General features: G+C 39.2%; 1 pseudogene; it reads left to right on the forward strand.

Moving 5' to 3' along the window:
- The first annotated feature begins 1721 nt into the window (after positions 1–1721).
- On the forward strand, positions 1722–2351 carry LOC127236287 (nucleoside diphosphate kinase B-like; annotated as a pseudogene).
- The last annotated feature ends 11744 nt before the right edge of the window (positions 2352–14095 follow it).

Genomic DNA, 14095 nt, shown 5'->3' on the forward strand with positions numbered 1-14095 from the left:
TTCATAGCAGCATTATTTGTAATAGCCAGAACCTGGAAGCAACCTAGATGTTCTTCAACTGAAGAATAGATGGAGAAAATGTGGTACATTTACACAATGGAGTACTACTAATGGAATACTATTCAGCAAAAAAACACAATGGAATCCTGAAATTCACAGGGAAATGGATGGAACTAGAAGAAACCTTCCTGAGTGAGGTAACCCAGTCACATAAAGGCAAACACAGTATGCACTCATTCATATATGAATTTTAGACATACATAAAATGAGTACCAGACTATAATTCACAGCACCAGAAAAGCTAGGGAGCAAAGACAACCCTGAGAGACATATTTCTAGTTTTTAAAATCTATGATTATAAACTATTTAAGATTAACAAAAAACACAGGTCCATAGTCATTATAACAATAAAATTTGTAGTAAATAGTATGTTTTCCAGATAATAATTGAGGTGTGTGTGTGTGTGTGTGTGTGTGTGTGTATTTTTTCTTCAACCCTTTCAAAGACCTACAGAATATGGTACTTAAAAAGTTTTGTTAACTTAGGGTTTTCCATGACAATGAGACACATCTGCTCCAGGTAGTACCAGTTTACTTAAGAGATAACGATGGTCATCAAAGAAAGTTCATTGGAATTTGCTTTTAATGTGACAAGGCTAGCCATTTATGCAAGAAACTGCTCTTGCCTGGACTGCTTCAAAGTATGCTGTATAAACTGACATGCATGACCCACAGGAAAGTAACTACTAAACTTTGCTAAAACAAGGAGAGATGGTCCTTCAACATCTCTGCTTTACAAAAGTAACTGTCATACATTCTATAACACCCCCAAAAAAATCTGAGAAAAGTGACTGACAAACTGCCAATATTAACAACAGTCTTTCAAATTTTCTATGTCATTGAAGTTTGCCAGCTATTATGGGCTTGTAGGCTAAAGATTGATGCCCCAATGTTAAAAAGGAACCTTTGGTGACTATTCAGACAGTCATATGTCTTTGTCATTTCTACAGTTGTTGGCAGTCATTTGCAATGCAATTGCAACAATTGGGAGAGCAGGTCTTACATTTTTGCTTGGCAAAACTGGCCTGTGTTGTTATGACTTTGGGTGAATTGGACCCAAGTGTGTGACTGGTCCACTGCTAGCTGGAGCAATGTCGGAGTGCTCGTTATAGTGGTGATAATGATGGAAAGCTGGCAGTTGGCCAACCCAGCTACAACCCAGGTCAAGAACCAGGGCAATGAATTTACTCACCTAAACATTCACATCACTTATGAACTTCTGGAGGATGTAAAGGGGACCAATCTGCACATACAAAGCTACAGTATCTCCAGAACACAGGAAAAGAACAGCATATCCAAAAGGTGTCCTAGTGAGAACCTAGTATCAAGACGTAGCAGAAACCAGAATCCTTTATCAAGATCTAAGTTCCATTGCAATGAACACTTACAAAGATGTATCTATTTGACTCACTGGGCCACACCATAGCTTCTACTCTGAGATTTTTTTCTTTCTTTTTTTTTTTTTCTTTGTTAATTTTGTTATGTTGTTTTTTTTTTTTTAATTATACTTTTACATTTTGTTTTGTTTTAGGTCATAGGGCAGAGGGTGGAGACAAGGTCATGGGAAGGTGAGTGAGTATGCATGATAATAAATACATAAAGAATCAAAAAGTTAGAAAATACTTCACATTGTGAGAATTAAAAATAATAATGACAGCTGGTCTCTACTCCCATCGCTCATCGCAGACACCGGAGGACCAGCCGACTTTCGCAGGACCATGGCCATCCTCGAGCATACCTTCATTGCCGTCAAGCCAGATGGTGTGCAGCGCGGCCTGGTGGGCGAGATCATCAAGCGCTTCGAGCAGAAGGGGTTCCGCCTGGTGGCCATGAAGTTCCTTCGGGCTTCTGAGGAGCACCTGAAGCTGCTCTACATTGACCTGAAAGACTGTCCTTTCTTCCTGAGGTTGGTGAAGTACATGAACTCGGGGCCTGTTGTGGCCATGGTCTGGGAGGGGCTCAATGTGGTAAAGACAAGTCGAATGATGCTAGGAGAGACCAATCCAGCTGATTCTAAGCCAGGCACCATTCGAGGGGATTTTTGCATTCAGGTTGGCAGGAACATCATTCATGGTAGTGATTCTGTGCAAAGTGCAGAGAAAGAGATCAATCTATGGTTGAAGCCTGAAGAACTGATTGACTACAAACAAGCCTTGTGCTCATGACTGGGTATATGAGTAGAGGTGGATAACTGGGTCCTTTTCAGCATTATTGATGGATCCCTGGACACAGCTCATCATTCCAAAGAATGAATGGATCATCTTTTCTAAAACAACAAAGACTAAAATCAATCACTCAATCAATCAAAACAAAAAAATGACATATAATGACATAGTATTCTCATTAAAGATATAATATATATATATACATATATATATATGTATATATATATATATATATTCTTCATGGAATTGTTTCATGCTGTGTAAATGTAAATTTACCAACATACAAACATTGCACTTTATAAATATAAGAAAACTATGTAAAGTGTTTCTTAATAAAGACGATTAAAGAATCCACACACAAATCTTTGAAATGATTAAGCAAAACCAGTCAATGATTACTTACAAGAACCAATAGAAGAAAATCTATCACTCTGCACAAGGACAAAAAAGCAAAAAGTCAATTTTTAAATGCCATGCCATTTGGAAGAGCATCAATATAAATATACAACAATTACAAAATTCAAGAATTAAATTCTGAAGCTATGGGGGCTAGAGAGACCTTAGTATTCAAGAGGACTTTCTTCTCTTGCAGAGGATATAAGTTTTGTTGGGTCCATTCCCATAGAGCTCACTACTGTCCATTTCAAGGGCACCTCTTTGCACCTGGCTGCCATGGGAACCAGCATGCACATGGTGCATATGAAGGCATCCAGGCAAATGCTCAAACACATAAAATTGTTTTTAAAAATCCTTTAATATTTAATTTGGATAAAACAAAAAGACATAAAAACTAAAAGATATTCCTACTTTATCTATAATGATCTAAGGAATCAAATCCTCTAAATCAAAATTTCAAAATTGAATCACTCTGTCTTTTCCTATTTGTAAAGTAATGAACTGAATATTGTATTAGTCATGTCTCTAGAGGACAGAATTCAATCTAGAGGACAGAATTCATACAATGAATGTGCGCTCTCTCTCTCTCTCTCTCTCTCTCTCTCTCTCTCTCACACACACACACACACACACATACACAATTATATTGGCTGTGATCTGGCTAGTTTAAAATGTCCATTTACCAACAGAAGGGCCAAGGATCAGTATCCAGTGATTGTTTATTCCATGGGGCTAGATGTCTTCAATATATGCTAAGGTTTATAAGGTGGAGGCTCTAAAGCTAATGAAGGAATAGACTTGCTATTGAGAGTCAGAGCAAATAAGCAAAGAAAGCTCTAGCTAGCTCCTTCTTCTATGCCATTTATTGGGATTTCAGCAGTTGATATGGTCCTTATTAAGGTGGATCTTCCCACATCAAAGATGTCAATTTCTCATCTCAAAATATTTAATTAAAAAAAGTAATTCATGAGTATTGTTAGTATGCAAGCATCTGTACTGGGCTGTCCTTGTGGTTCTGACAGGATACACACTTAGCTGCAGCCACTAAGAGCACCACCTGTGCATATTCACTAGGTTCCCTTTTAAAAGGGTCCTGACTCCCTTCCATCCTTCCCTTTCTTTCTTCCTTTCTTTCTTCCTTCCTTCCTTCCTTTCTTTCTTTTTTCTTCCTTCCTTCCTTTCTTTCTCTCCACCCCTTTCTCTTCTATTTCCCTCTCTCTCCCTCTTTTTCCCCCTTTTCTCTCCCTCACCCTCTTTCCATTCTCCTCTCTCCTGCTGCTACTATTTCCTATGGCTGTTCTTTCCTATTCCCACTCCCCCTTTTATGATCCCTTTTACTAATAGAAATCCCTTCTGCTCGAATCCTGTTACATGGTGCATGACGGAAATGCACCACTTTTTCTTAAATTATAATATGTATGCTCAATTATTCTGTGTTTTAATTAATTTCAGACATAGTCAAGTGACAACCAAGAATAACCATCACAGTATATGAAGTAAGCAGGGAAATACAGAGGTTTGCAAAGTAGCCAAGGAGTCTTAAAGAATAAAACTACCTTCCTTAAATTATCATATAATAAATCCAGTAGCAATTCAGTGTAAAGGGTATGAAAACAAATTCATACAATTACAAAATTTGTAAAAGAGGAAATTTATGTTGGCTCAGATTTACACACATATGAGGAAGAAGTGTATATTTAGTGTTAATATACTTTATAGTGAATAAGTATTTTAAAATACTATATTAAATAATGTCTTGGTGTCTTTTGGACAAGAGCCTGACTTCAGTAAAATATTAAAAGAACTTAGTATAATGTGAAGATATGCTTAGATTTTAGTGAAATTAATAAATCTATACATAACTCAGCACTGAGTTAATTCTAAGCTAAAGCATTGGAGTTATATTTTAAATCACATTCAATGGCTTAAATGAAATTATGAAGCACTTAAAAATAAGTAACAATAAAACAAAAACAAATAAAATAATTAGTAATCACAGTACATAGAACTTTTCTGAAAAAAAAGGGGGTGCAATGATTAAGTCATCCATACAAATTGATCAACTTCATGACTGCAGGTATAATAAAAATTAAAAATACCACACAATAATACAAGGGATAAAGATAGAGAGAACTTTGCCAGAACATGGAAATATTCTTATCTACACTCTGTTATTTGGAAATACTTGTCCTATCTGCACTGGACAACTGGACCCATTCATAAAGTTAAAAATATGCATTCTTGTCATCTAAATAAGTAATTTCCAAAGAACAACATGTTTACACTCACTAAGAACATTTTCATTTATATTCTTTGAAGCACTATTTCAAAATAGCAAAATTGGAGAAAAGTTTAAATGTCCACAGAATCACAAATAATGTTCAGATCGCTTCTGTAAATTAATATCATACTGTACTTACTTAATGGAAATACATGGGAATAATGTAACTACATCTAAACTACAAAGGTGATTTTCAAAAACCAAATATGAAGTAATGAAAGCCACTCTAAAAACACTAAAATCAGTGTGGGAATGTACTCATGTGAAATTCAGAACAGAAGAAAGTTAGGAGCCACTGAAACTACCTCTTTTGTATAAAATGGTTGTAAAGAAGTTTCTTATAGAAACAGAAATTGTTTTTGTCCTTTAAATACTTATCATATGAACCAAGTAATATAAGCCTTACTAAAAATTATGATCTGCATTTCAATTTGTTCACTTGTTTTTGTTTTTATTTTTATTATTTTTGGTTATTTTTCATATTTTACATATTAATCCCAGTTCTCCCTCCCTCACTCCCTCACGCCCTCCATTCCATTTCTCCCCTTGATCCCCCTCCCATCCCATTTGCCCATTCACTCCACAGGGAGAGAAAATGGGGACAAGACCAGGCTACAGAAACCCACAGAGACAGCTGACCTGAACAAGGGGTAGCTAATGGGCCTCCAGAATGATAGCTGGGTATCCAGCATGGGACTGACTCAGACCCCCTGAACATGGGTCTCAGTTAGAAGGCCTGGACAGTCTAAGGGACCTCTGACAGTGGAACCAGGATGTATCCCTGGTGCACAAAAGGACTCTGGGAGCACATTCCACATGAAGGGATACTCTCTTAACCTAGAGGCAAAAGGGAGGGCCTAGACCCTACTCCAAATGACTTGACAGATTTTGTTTTTATTTTTATTTTCCTTCTGAAATACATTTTTATTTTTATTTATTTATTTTTATAAAATTTCAATTTTATTATAGATTCTTGAAAATTTTTATGCTACATTCCTACCTCACTCTCAAAATGGGCACTTTTTCCAGTAGTCTCTTTCATTACTCTTACTTTCCACTCCCTTTCACTTGGTAACCCTGTTCCCAGCCCCACCTGCTCCCAATCTATATTCCAAATCTTTTCTAGTTCCCCTTCCCAGGGAGATTTAAGGCCCATTCTTGTTACCTAATACTCCTTGTTACCTATTCTCTCTGGGTCTGTGGATTATATCATAGTTGGTTATCCTTTACAGTTAATATTCACTCATAATTAACACATAGCATGTTTCTCTTTCTGGGTCAGGGTTAACTCACTCAGGATGATTTCATTTTTCATATTCTATATATTTGCCTGAAAATTTCATGATGCCGTTGTTTTTAACACCTGAATGATAACCTTGTGTAAATGTGACACAGTTTTTAATCTATTTTTTTAATTGAACAATATCTAGGGTGTGTTTCACGGTCTTGCTATTACTAATGAAGCTGTATGCACATAGTTGAGCAAGTGTCTTGAGGTATGATGGAACATACATTAGTTGTATGCCCAGGAACGATATATCTTGGTCTTGAGGTAGGTTGATTTCCAAATTTCTGAGAACTCTCCATATTGATTTCCAATATTGCTGTACAAGCTTGTACTCCTACCAGCAATGGAAGACTTTTCTCCTTCCCCTACATAATTTTTGGTATGATCTCTCACTTGTGGTTTTTATCATAATCATTCTCACAAGTATAAGACAGAGGCTTAGAGTTGTTTTTGGTTTGCACTTACCTGATGGCTCTAAGCTATAAGGGTTGCATTGCCTGGACTGACCATCTCCAGTAACAAGGTAAGATTTCCAATTTAGGAATTGGGACACAAACCCAGTCACATTCCTTTGACCTATAGTTTGCCCCTTCCACCATAAGGTGTGATGGTAGCACAAAAATTGTCAGAATGGCAACAATGATGCCTACTGGTATTTTGATATATTCATAGATTGGTGTCTATACTAATTGTTATCTGAGGGGCTTCACTGAATAAATGATGGAAATAGATTAAATAGTATACATAGCTAGGGAATCCTGAAGATAATGAGGAAGAATAACTATAGGAGACATATGGCAAGGCCTACACAAGAAAACCCACAGAAATTGACATACATAGGCTCACTGATATTGAACTGATAACCAGGGGGCTTGCATGGAACTGACCTAAGTCCTCTGTCTGTATGTTAAATTATATAGCTTGGTCTTCTTGTGAAACTTCTAACAAAGGGAACAGTAGTTGTCTCTGACACTTTTGCCTGTTTGGGGGACACTTTAACTCATATTGGTTTAGCTTGTGCAGCCATAATAAAAAAGGTGCCTAGTTTTACTGAAACTTCATATGCCATATTTGTTTGACATCCATGAGAGGCCTGTCATTTTCACAAAGAAATGAAAGACTAATGGATTGGGAGGGCAGAGGGAAGGTGGCGTGATTGACTGGGAGGAGAAGAGGGAGGGGAAAATGTGGTCAGATGTTAAAAAATAATGATAAAAATCACTTTTAAAAAAAAGGAAATAAATTCTCACATATAATATACCCCAACCACATTTCCCTCTCTCTGTTCTTCTCAGATGCTCCTTGCCTCCCCTCTACCCCAGATTCACTTCCCATTCTACTTTCTCTTTCTAAAAGAGCAGACTTGAGAGTTCTAAAAAAACCACTAAGCTAACAGTCATAATATGTACAAATAGAACCTGATGCAAATCCATGCAGACCCAATAATTGTTGCTTTAGTCTCTTTCATTCCATGTGATTTCTGCTTGGTTTATTTGTTTGGTCCTGTTCTCCTGGTGTCCTCCATCCACTCTGATTTCTACTATTTTTCCCTCCTCTTCTTCCATAGTGTTTTATAATCTCTATGGCAAAGAATCTAATGGAAACTTCCAATTTAGAATCTTTCCACATAATGTATGACTGTAGTTCCTTGCACCCATTCTTGTCTGTTGCCACAGGAAGCCTCTCTGATGGCAACTGAACAAGGTTATTTCATGTTATATTTTAGTTTTTAAAACAAATGATGACCAAAATTCTGTGCATTTACCAGCTACAACATGATATTGGAAAACATACAAACATGGTAAATATAGTAACAAACATAATCATTAGCTCGCATATTTTCCATTTCAGTTGTGAAAAAAATCTTTAAATTTAACACACTGTCCTTTACTATCATGAGGATGTTTTTTCACAGATTTCTTAAACTTAACTCCTGTAGCATGTGAAGAATGTTTCTACTTCCCTCATACCTTCTGCATCCACACCAGATTCTCCAAATCAATCTACTCTCTCTATATGAGACCATTTTTCTATTTCCCAAATTGTAGCAAAATTATGAGGATGTGGGATATTTTCTTTTAACAAAATACATTTTATCTTGTTGACTGTGTCCTTTGCCTTTCAGAAATTTTTAATTTCAGGATGTCCCATTTATTAATTATTTATCTCAGTGTCTGTGCTACTGGTGTTATGTTCAGGAAGCAGTTTCATGTACAAATTCACTCAAGGGTACTTCTCACTTTCTCTTCCAAGAGGGCCAGTGTCCTGGATTTATGTTGAGGACTTTGATCCATTTGGACTTAAGTTTTGTGCATGAAAATAGATATGCTTCTATCTTCAGTCTTCTACAGGTCAGCATCCAGTTATGCCAGCATCATTTGTTGAAGATGTTTTTCCATTGTATAATTTCAGTTTCTTTATGTCTGTCTTGTTTTCTGTAAATTCTCCAGATTTTCTCTTGTAGCCACAAATATCAAGGATTTGTTCTTTCTGTGGTTTAATGATATTTAGTACTCCTTTGTGAATATATCACATTTAATGTGTATATTTGTTTGTTAGTAAACAGTTAAATTGTCCCTATATCTTAACTTTTCTCAACGTTGATGCTATAATCACTGGAATCTAAACAATAAACTAAAGCATAAAACTACCTGACCTCCAAGGATATGATAGAGCTGCAGCTACAAAAATAGTAAACTACTGGTATATAAACATCAACACTTATGGAACAAAAGAGCCATCCCAGAAATAAGCTGAGAAGGAAAATATTTTCCATTTCTGCACAGGCATGTTGAGGGCATACCATAATATTTACTTTACATAGAACATTTTTGAGGACTTAAATAAAATTCATTATGAACATCCTTATGTAGAATAGTGCCTTAACACAGAAGATTTCAATCTAGAACCAAAAATCTCAAAAAGGGAATGGGGGGGGGGGTCAAGAGACACAGGGGAATTGACCACAACACAGGATTCTGATCAAATGGCAAACTTTATTTTTCTACACAGAGCTCATATAGTTAGCAGAGCAAGGATGTAGGAAAGGGGGCAGGGGAGGTAAGAAGAATAGTTGAGGTGTTCTTGCAAGCAGAATATAGAAAATTACAAAGAATGGATGTTGACGTGAGTGGAAAGATCACAAGTTATGAGAAAAGAAAGGTTACTATGGTGATGGGGCTAGTGGTTATATACTAGGCTAATCTTGCTAAATAGGGTTAGTTATTCAATCATCAAACATTTGTAGAGCAACTGAAGGCTCTGAATGCACAGCGAAGGGGAAGCCAGAGTTCAGCCAAGGTTTGTTCCATAACTGATCATAGATCCAGCCTCGGTTTCCAACATATTCCCCTTTTCTTATTAATATGTAGCCAAAATTTTACATCAGAGGGGGACAGTGGTCCCCTTATTGGCATAGACAGGCATAGGGACTTTTTATCAGTACCCCTTTTAGCAAACTTTTGGTGCTGCCTCAAGAGCAGGAGCTGGACTGTCCGATGTTCTTTTCATGGGGGACGTTCTTTTTACGGGGGATGAAGGTATGGAACATCAACCTCGATGAACACAGGCATGTTCCTCAGAAGGCGAGGCCTTCCTGCAGTACCATCCAGGTCTGCACCTCTGAAGCTGGCTGAAGGGGTAAAGGGCTTGTTCCCTTTTGCGGGAATAGCCCAAGCCTATTCTCTATTGCAGGATTCGGGTCATTCCCTGAGTCCAGTTTATGGTAGTGAACCTGTATAGGTTGTGTGGCAGATTCTACTTGCTGTTTGATAATGGCTACTAATGTATGAAAGGCCCTTAGGCCAAAAGAAACCAAATGCTGGAGTCCTATAAGATGTCCAAGCAGAGAAGGGAATAAAGTATTCAACCAAGGAGATGTAGAAAACGACTTTTGATACCAGGATTGCTGCCTTTCTCGAGCCATTTGGCATTTGTCTAATCCTTCTCTAACCCTTGCCATACTGTCTTTGATGACTCCTGATCGGTTAACATAAAAGCAACATTCTTCCTTGAGTGCAACACAAAGGTCTCCCTGCTGCAGGAAAAGTAAGTTGAGTCCTCTTCTATTTCAGTCCCTCAGTCAGGGACTGAAAAGACTCGTCTGGGTAGATGATTTGATTCTGAAGTTCTTCAACATCTCTGTCTATGGTAGCATTAGCTCTGAATAACTAGACTGACCTATAATGAGGGAGGATATCCCAGTGCCTATGCCTACCACTCCTAGTCTTAAGAGGACAGCTACAGTAACTCCTCCAGTAATGGGTTCCCTGCAGGAGCATACAAGGGGGGTGTTTTCTTGGGTCTTTTCCCGGAAGTAAAAGAATTCATCAGGGCAATAGTAAGTTAGGCAAGGAACAATCTGTACAAGAATGCAGAAGCCAACACACAATAAATAATGAGTAGACAGGCAAGGAGTGAGTTCATCAAGACAAGCCCACCAGGTATCATTGGGAGTAATAATGTAATGATCATAAATATTAAGAATTATCATGGTATTGTATAGCTGGGTATATGAGGCTGGGGGAGAGGGGTGAGGCAGTGAGGTAAGCCAGAGTTCTGAGCCAAAAACTTGCTGCAGGCTACTAAAGCAGATTTCTAACAACAGTAATTAGAGTGATTGGTGGTATAAAAGGATGCAGAAATAACAATTCCTTCACAGAAGGATGGGGAGGAATGATAGCAAAGCTAACAATCTTCAACTAGTTTGAGAGTAGTGGAATTTAACGCAAGGAAAGATTGGTTGATGAGGGTCACAAAGAATTCCTGGGATTTGTCCATATGGAGACCTGGGTTTTAGTCCTGTTGGGGAGTAAGATTAGGTGGTCTGGTGCTATCTGGTTTTGGATGTGAGCCTGTTGAGGGAGGGAGTATGGGTGATGGTGGCAGCTATCCCCCCCCAAAAAAAAACCACTGGGACCAGAAGCAGCAGTGGGGGTTGTAAATGGGGGTTTCTTTGAGGAGCTTAATTGAGAAGGTGATTCCCTCATGGTATCCCTCTTTAGAAAGGCAATGGCCCCAGGTGTATCCTCAATACCAATTACAGGAATGATTAAGTGTTAAAGGTAATTTTGAGAGGATAACACCAGCCTTTTGTGGGAGAGGATGTATGGAATTCTTCAGGGGCCTGGATAGTATACATTGATTCATAACATTTACTAATATAGGAACAGGTGTCAGGAGGGTATCCAGCAGTGACTGTGATGTAGTCCCAACTGGAAGAGGGTTTTCAATAGATCTCACCTGTGGTTTCACAGCCTCAGTTTTGGCAGTGATAATCAGAGCTGTCTCTGCATTTATCTAGGAGGCTGCAGTCCCTATGGGGGCCCAGACATTCACAAAAGGTGTATCTCAGCATGGCTGCCCATTGGCTTGGACGGGAGCAGCCAGCATAGATGGAGCCCTCAAAGTTGACAGATGGTGTGGCTGACTTATCAAAGAGGCCCTCAATACCCCACAGGGAAGCAGCACCTAAGGCTAGTTTGCTTAGATCAGGGTTAAATTGTTTAGGTCACTAAGGGATATTATGGACTCAAGAGGCAAACCAGACTATGTCTCCTCTTTCAGAGAGGACCACCCAAGTATAGTTCCAAGGGATGTGGTGATTCAGTCCATTTATGGAAGGCCTTCTAGGAAGGGTGACAGCATCAGGCTGAAAGGGGGTTCAAGAGAAGAAAGAAAACGGGTAAAAAAGGAGTTAAAAGGCCATCCAGGTTTGCCAAACCGATGGCTGAGTCTTCATCACTGTTGTCATTCTTAGGAGCATCTCTATCCAGGTTACCAGCATCTGTGGGAGAAGAAGAAGTCTCAGGTGGAGGCAATTGCTCCTGTCTGGACATTAGGTCATTAGACCGGATGGTGGTAACTTGTTAAATAAGCCTCTCAGGCAGCCATCTGGGGGCATCATGTTGTTGATCATAAATGCAGGCTGAGCCTTGTCCCCAAATGAGGATGGGGTCTGGGACATTTCAAGGGCCAGCAAAAGGATCTCTCTATTTTGCTAAAGCATGTGACTTGGTTGTGGCAGGATACCAGATGTCATCAGCTGCAGAAAAGCCATCTTGATCCATTGTTAGGAAGTTAAGTACAAAGAAGGCATGGTGTAACATTGCTCTGAAATTATTTCCAAAAGGCAAGGTAGAGGTCTTAAGTTTGTTAAGAGTGTTTATAAGGAGCTGATTGGCTTTTTCTATGATACCTTGTCCCTGAGGATTGTAAGTGATACCTGTGACATGGGACATATGTATAGGAACATACAAAATTGTTTAAATTTGTTTTTAGCTTGGAGGGGCATAACCAGAGTGCTCATAGCAGCCATCATATGTGAAAAAAAAAAATCTTTTGATGCCTCTCCTGGATGTGGAGATGCAAAAATGTATCCATTGATGGTGTCAACAGTGACATGAACAAATTTTAGCCTTCCAAAGGAGGAAATATGGGTAACATTCATCTGCCAGAGTGTATTTGGGACTAGGCCTCAGAGGTTTGCCCCCTAAATGTGGGACAGGCAGAAGAGATACACAGCCAGAACAGGTTTTAACAATTTCCCTGGCTTGATCTTGAAGGCCAGGCGAAGGGCATTTAGATGTTGTAGCACATGGGCAGCCTTAGAAGCATCAAGAGCGTCTTGTTGGCACAAAGACATTAAGAAGGTGAATTTAGCCTTAGGCGACTATGGGTGGCAAGGTCAACCAGGTCATTGCCCTTGCTTAGAAGTCCAGGTAAGTTAGAATGTGCACTCAAATGGCCAAAAAGAATGAATCTGTCCTAAGCCTAATCAAATCCTGTACTTGACAAAAAAAAAAAAAAAAAAAAAAAAAAAAAAAAAAAAAAAAGTTTGGCAGCATTAGATGAAGGTTTAATACAAGGAGGAGTTTCCAGTAGGGGAACAGATTTGGCAATATAAGCACTATTAGTGTAAGGATTCAGGCATTATGCTGGCCTGCCCCTGTCACCTGGCAGAATGCTCTCAGGTAGTACTCTGGACAGCCCAGGATTCCATGAGTACTAGCCTGCAGACAGGTGTAAAGGATCTTTTTAAAGGTCAGACCCCTGCCCACTTACGCTCTGTTTTACTCTCTTTTGCTTTCTCACCCCTCTCTCTCCTGCTTTCGGTTGGCCACCAACTACCCCCTTCTTCTCTCCCCTTTCTCTCTCCCTCTCTCTCCTCTTTTGTTCCAGTGCCTCTATGTCTCTTGCCTTCTCCCTCACTTCCCTTTATAAATAAATTATTGAAAGCTCTATCTGCCTGGTGTGTTATTCGCACCATCCTCAGTCGCCCTCACCTGCTATGGAACCTGCTATGCTCTCCCTCATGGTTCCTTACCTTGGGACCCCACTCATTTGGGATGCTCACATGGGACCATCACTCCCACCCCCCTTCTCCAGCTTTTATTCTTACAACTGTAATGTAAGAACAACATTTAGGTGTCGTGACTTGGTCAGGCCCTCCTGGATAACTCTTATGCTGTGGGATGGCCAGCCAGAGGCATTCGGGGACCCGGATTACAAACCAGCAGTCCATTTCCATCCACCCATTCTCTGGAAATACCATCCCACACTAGCTACAATTTGGTAAGGTACCCTTTTTCATTGTAATTCTTCTCTTTAGGGTTTGGTACATTTCACATGGGTGAGTTAAAATACTGCCCTTCCTGGGCAGTATATCTGATTCCAGCTTCAAGCTTCCTGTCTTCGAACTGCTTAGTCCTCCTTGGCCTCAGATGGCCCTGATAACATTTTCAAGCTGATGAGCTCCTAATAAAGCCCTGCCATCCTCCCTTATCAGGCACCTCACACTTGGTCACATTCTTGAACTGATTAGTTTCAAGACTAATTGGCCACTCTTTACTTCAGCCTTCCTGCCTTTGGACTGCTGAGTCCTCATCAGCCTAAGGTGGCACTGGCA

This window comes from Phodopus roborovskii, unplaced genomic scaffold, assembly GCF_943737965.1.
Source record: "Phodopus roborovskii unplaced genomic scaffold, PHOROB, whole genome shotgun sequence".
NCBI classification, from domain to species: domain Eukaryota; kingdom Metazoa; phylum Chordata; class Mammalia; order Rodentia; family Cricetidae; genus Phodopus; species Phodopus roborovskii.